Raw genomic sequence first — 6,264 nt, 5'->3', positions numbered from 1 at the left:
TGGAAATTTTTCCTCTGTTGAAAGGCTGCTCGACCTCCACCCTAGTTCTCCAGCATAGCTACCCGCTGGTCTGGTGCTCTCTATAGAGGCATTATACATTCGGTGCTTGACCTACAGATCAATTTGAGGGACTAATTCTCACTGATGTGAGGTATAACCTAGTTGTGGGAATATGTATCAAGATGCCTCACAAAGTCACCTCTCTAACACATTTACATTGGTAAGCAATCTAGTGTAGATCCAATCGTAATTGCATCTTCATAGTGACGATGGGATGATTAGTAGGCGCGTTTTGTTTTCTACTATGTTTCCAAACACAAAGAATGTGCCCCTTGCCCCAGCTGTTGAGAAGGCAAGTTCTTCATCCGCGAAGCTTTCCACTCCGCCTCCTCTGAAGAAGTCAACACTTCCCTCTGCCTCCTTATCGAAGAAAAGTAAGGCTCCAGAGAGTGAAGCTAAAAAGAGAAGGCTTCAGAACCCGTTGAGAAGCCAACAAAAAAGAAGCAAAGTGACAGTGTCACTATAAATGAGCCAATTTTTTTCCGCCATTGGCCTCAATGCCACCTCTTGTGTCGATCGTTTGGCACAAAACATGAAGAAAACCCGAAGATTCCGCCTATTAAAAGATGGATGAAGAAATTGTCGCCTTTGATGACACTACTCTTATGGTATCATTGCCTCACCCTACAGAAACTGAAGAAGTTGCAGGTAAAGAAAGCGAGCATGTGGATATTAGAGATGCCCCAAAATCAAGAATTCATGGTGACTATTAGGCTCAAGAACATTCAAATTCTCCTCTCCACACCACCCCTCATGTGAAATCTTCTGAATTGCCCTTTGACATTGTGCCTATTCAACTTGAATTAGATAAGCATCAATCTCCATTGCAAAGGATTTGCATGTCCCAGTTCTCCCCCCGTATCTCCGTCGGCCAGTGTTCTTCAAGAAGCTGACCCCGCCACTACAGAAGAATAAGAAAGAGTAACTACATCAATTGTTGAAGAAAATGTTGATGATGTAGATGAAGAAAAAGATTGTAGTTCCATAGCACATTTTTTGCTTAGGTGGCAGTGCATGATACTCTTATGACACTCCCGCTACCGGAGGTCCAATACTGGGTGGTAGATCAGGTGGTGACTCGATTTTTTGGATAAGCTCAGTGTGAAGGCTCGGTCCATCTGAAAGTGCATGTCCACACCGTAGCTCATATGCATATGAGGTGAGAGGTGAAATCCCCAAAAAAGTGAAACAAAATGATTTTTTTGAATCTTTTTATACCAAAGATGGCCGTGTGCTCTATCCACATGCACATTTCTGAGAAGAAATGACATATGTGGTGATCTGGACAAAACAACCAGTCCCCCAAAATGATTTTGAAATGACATGTTCAAAACATCTTTCTTTCCGGAGCATCGCAAATGAACTTCTTCACGAAAATTTGCATGTACATAGAACACTTGATCGAATTTATTACTCCATCCTATCCATACTAATACTATAAAGTTGTATTAAGTGTGCGTCTATTAATATGAATCGGAGGGAGTACCATTTTTCTTAGCTCGGGAGCCAAAATCCATGTCCTGGTCCATCAACAATTTTCCAATAAAAGATCTCCCTGCAGTGATTTTAACTAAAAAGTTAAAAGCACGAGGGGTCCTAGAACTTGTCCGAGATGTGATGATTTGGTCCTACAACTTGCAAAATGACCCTACCCGGTCCCAGAACTTGCACCCAATGTGCAACTTTGGTCCTGGACCAATCACAGAGCGACAACTAGACTCGTCGGGCCCGAGCCGGTCAGCGCACACGTTTTTGCAAATACCCCCTGCCTTCTCCTTCCCCGTGCCGCGCGTCTCTGCTGAAACTGAATCGGGTTGGTTACGGGAGAGTGGGACGGACGGGTTGGTTACGTACCTTGGCGTAGCCATTCTGCATGTCCTCGACGATGCAGCCGAAAGGGAGGAGGTAGCAAGCCATGTATCCTGCCGGGCCGGCGCCGGTGCTGGAGTCGGGGCGGAGGATGCCGTCCACCGACACGTCAACAATGGCCCACATCCCGTCGGCGTGCTGCTTGCAGAAGTGCAGGGACGTCACCTGCCTGATCGGCACCAGTGACGACAGCACCTGCAGCTCCGCGCGCATCTGCACACAACATAATGTCAGTACGTCGCGCGAGTGAGCTTATGCTAGGCACGAGCAAGGACGGTCGTGGTCACCAGTTGGATTGAGTCGTTGTAGGTGCCGCCCATGTCGCTCGAGATGATCGCCAATGTGCTCGCCCTTGCCACCACGCACGGGAACATCTCAGACCACGGGGCCTACAACATTGCACTAATTAGCTCTTGTGTTTCTGCATGAAGCGCCGCTAGTATCCATGTTGATGGAAATGCGCATCTCGTTCATGAGGCTGTTGACGAGATCGACGTTGTTGATGATGGCGATGCCGACCTCGCGGGTGGCCTCTGAAGGAAATATGCTCTAGAGGCAATAATAAAGTTATTATTTATTTCCTTATTTCATGATAAATGTTTATTATTCATGCTAAAATTATATTAACCAGAAACTTAGTATATGTGTGAATACATAGACAAAACATAGTGTCCCTAGTATGCCTCTACTTGACTAGCTCGTTAATCAAAGATGGTTATGTTTCCTAACCATAGACGTGTGCTGTCATTTGATGAACGAGATCACATCATTAGTAGAATGATGTGATGGACATGACCCATACGTTAGCTTAGCATTATGATTGTTACAGTTTCATTGCTACTGCTCTCTTCATGACTTATACATGTTCCTCAGACTATGAGATTATGCAACTCCCGAATATCGGAGGAACACTTTGTGTGCTACCAAACATCACAACATAAATGGGTGATTATAAAGGTGCTCTACAGGTGTTTTCGAAGGTGTTTGTTGGGTTGGCATAGATTGAGATTAGAATTTGTCACTCCTTGTTTCAGAGGGTATCTCTGGGCCCTCTCGTTAATACTCATCACTATAAGCCTTGAAAGCATTGTGACTAATGAGTAGTTGCGGGATGAAGTATTACGGAACTACTAAAGAGACTTGCCGGTAACGAGATTGAACTAGGTATGATGATACCGACAATCGAATCTCGGGCAAGTAACATACCGATGACAAAGGGAACAACGTATGTTGTTATGTGGTTTGACCGATAAAGATCTTCGTAGAATATGTAGGAGCCAATATCAGCATCCAGGTTCCGCTATTGGCTATTGATCGGAGATGTGTCTCGATCATGTCTATATAGTTCTCGAACCCGTAGGGTCCGCACGCTTAACGTTCGATGACGATTTGTATTATGAGTTATGTGTTTTGATGACCGAAGTTTGTTTGGAGTCCTGGATGAGATCACGGACGTGGCGAGGAGTCTTGAAATGGTTTAGACGTAAATATTGATATATTGGAAGGCTAATTCGGACATCGGAAAGGTTCCGAGTGAGTCGGGTATTTTTCGGAGTACCGGGGAGTTACGGGAATTCACCGGGAGAAGTAATGGGCCTTATTGGGCCATACGGGAAATAGAGGAGGCAGGCCAAGGGGAGGTGGCGCGCGCCCCCCTATGGGTCCGAATTGGACTAGGGGAAGGGCGCGGCGCCCCCCTTGCCCTTTCCTACTCCCTCTCTCCTTCCTTCTTTCCTACTCCTAAAAGGGAAAGGATTCCTACTAGGACTTGGAAGTCCTAGCAGGACTCCATACACTTGACGCGCTCCTAGGGGGGCGGCCTCTCTCCCTCCCTCCTTTGTATACGGGGGCAGGGGGCACCCCAAGGACACACAAGTTTATCTTTTAGCCGTGTGCGGTGCCCCCCTCCATAGTTACACACCTCGGTCATATCGTCGTAGTGCTTAGGCGAAGCCCTGCGCCGGTAACTTCATCATCACCGTCACCACACCGTCATGCTGACGAAGCTCTCCCTCGGCCTCAACTGGATCAAGAATACGAGGGACGTCATCGATCTGAACGTGTGCTGAACGCGGAGGTACCATATGTTCGGTGATTGGATCGGTTGGATCTCGAAGACGTTCAACTACATCAACAACATTAACTAAACGCTTTCGCTTTCGGTCTATGAGGGTACGTGGACACACTCTCCCCTCTCGTTGCTATGCATCACCTAGATAGATCTTGCGTGATCGTAGGAATGTTTTTAAAATTACCGCGTTCCCCAACAGTGGCATCAGAGCCGGGTCTATGCGTAGATGTATTATGCACGAGTAGAACACAAAGAGTTGTGGGCGATAATAGTCATACTGCTTACCAACATGTCGTACTTTGATTCAGCGGTATTGTTGGATGAAGCGGCCCAGACCGACATTACATGACCGCTTTCATGAGACTGGTTCTACCGACGTGCTTCGCACACAGGTGGATAGTGGGTGTTTGTTTCTCCAACTTTAGTTGAATTGAGTTTGACTACGCCCGGTCCTTGTTGAAGGTTAAAACAGCACACTTGATGAAAAATCATTGTGGTTTTGATGCGTAGGTAAGAACGGTTCTTGCTAGAAGCCCGTAGCAGCCACGTAAAACTTGCAACAACAAAATAGAGGACGTCTAACTTGTTTTTGCAGGGCTTGCTGTGATGTGATATGGTCAAGACGTGATGATATATAAATTGTTGTATGAGATGATCATGTTTTCTAAAAGTTATCGGCAACTGGCAGGAGCCATATGGTTGTCGCTTTACTGTATGAAATGCAATCTCCATGTAATTGCTTTACTTTATCACTAAGCGGCAGCAATAGTCATAGAAGCAATAGTTGGCGAGATGACAATGATGCTGCGATGGAGATCAAGGTGTCAAGCCGGTGACGATGGTGATCATGACGTTGCTTTGGAGATGGAGATCAAAGGCACAATATGATGATGGCCATATCATATCACTTATATTGATTGCATGTGATGTTTATCTTTTATACATCTTATTTTGCTTAGTACGGCGGTAGCGTTATAAGACGACCCCTTACTAAATTTCAAGGTATAAGTGTTCTCCCTGAATATGCACCATTGTTACAGTTCATCGTGCCAACACACCACATGATGATCGGGTGTGATAAGCTCTACGTTCACATACAACGGGTGCAAGCCAGTTTTGCACACGCAGAATACTCAGGTGAAACTTGACGAGCCTAGCATATGTAGATATGGCCTCAGAACACTTGAGACCGAAAGGTCGAGCGTGAATCATATAGTAGATATGATCAACATAGAGATGTTCACCATTGAAAACTACTCCATCTCACGTGATGATTGGACATGGTATAGTTGATATGGATCACGTGATCATTTAGATGACTAGAAGGGATGTCTATCTAAGTGGGAGTTCTTAAGTAATTTGATTAATTGAACTTTAATTTATCATGAACTTAGTCCTGATAGTATTTTGCAAATTATGTTGTAGACCAATAGCTCATGTTGTAGCTTCCCTATGTTTTTATATGTTCCTAGAGAAAACTAAGTTGAAAGATGATAGTAGCAATGATGCGGACTGGGTCCGTAATCTGAGGTTTATCCTCATTGCTGCGTAGAAGAATTATGTCCTTGATGCACCGCTAGGTGACAGACCTATTGCAGGAGCAAATGCAGACGTTATGAACGTTTGGCTAGCTCAATATGATGACTACTTGATAGTTTAGTGCACCATACTTTACTACTTAGTACCAGAACTTCAAAAGTATTTTTAACGCTACAGATCATATGAGATGTTCCAAGAGCTAAAATTGGTATTTCAGACTGATGCCTCGTGCCAAGAGGTATGAGACCTCGGGAAAATACCTCACCTATAATATGGAGGAGAATTGCTCAGCTAGTGAGCCTGTACTCAGAATGTCTGGGTACTACAATCACTTGAATCAAGTGGGAGTTAATCTTCCAGATAAGATAGTGATTGACAGAGTTCTCTAGTCACCATCACCAAGTTACTAGAACTTCGTGATGAACTATGGTATGCAAGGGATGACGAAAACGATTCTCGAGCTCTTCATGATGCTGAAATTGATGAAGGTAGAAATCAAGAAAAAGTATCAAGTGTTGATTGACAAGACCACTAGTTTCAAGAAAAGGGCAAAGGAAAGAAAGGGAACTTCAAATAGAATGGCAAGCAAGTTGTCACTCCCGTGAAGAAGCCCAAAGCTAGACCTAAGCTTGGAACTGAGTGCTTCTACTGCAAAGGAAATGGTCACTAGAAGCGGAACTACCCCAAATATTTGGTGGAAAAGAGGGATGGCAAAGTGAACAAAG

At 44.7% G+C, this 6,264-nt stretch overlaps 1 pseudogene; it reads right to left on the bottom strand.

The window, feature by feature from the left end:
- Nucleotides 1-874: 874 nt before the first annotated feature.
- Nucleotides 875-6,264, bottom strand: part of LOC119338907 — a 57,521-nt pseudogene continuing 52,131 nt past the window's right edge.

The sequence above is a fragment of the Triticum dicoccoides genome, chromosome 7B, assembly GCF_002162155.2.
Source record: "Triticum dicoccoides isolate Atlit2015 ecotype Zavitan chromosome 7B, WEW_v2.0, whole genome shotgun sequence".
NCBI classification, from domain to species: Eukaryota; Viridiplantae; Streptophyta; class Magnoliopsida; order Poales; family Poaceae; genus Triticum; species Triticum dicoccoides.
This window is presented reverse-complemented; position numbering and strand designations above follow the sequence as displayed.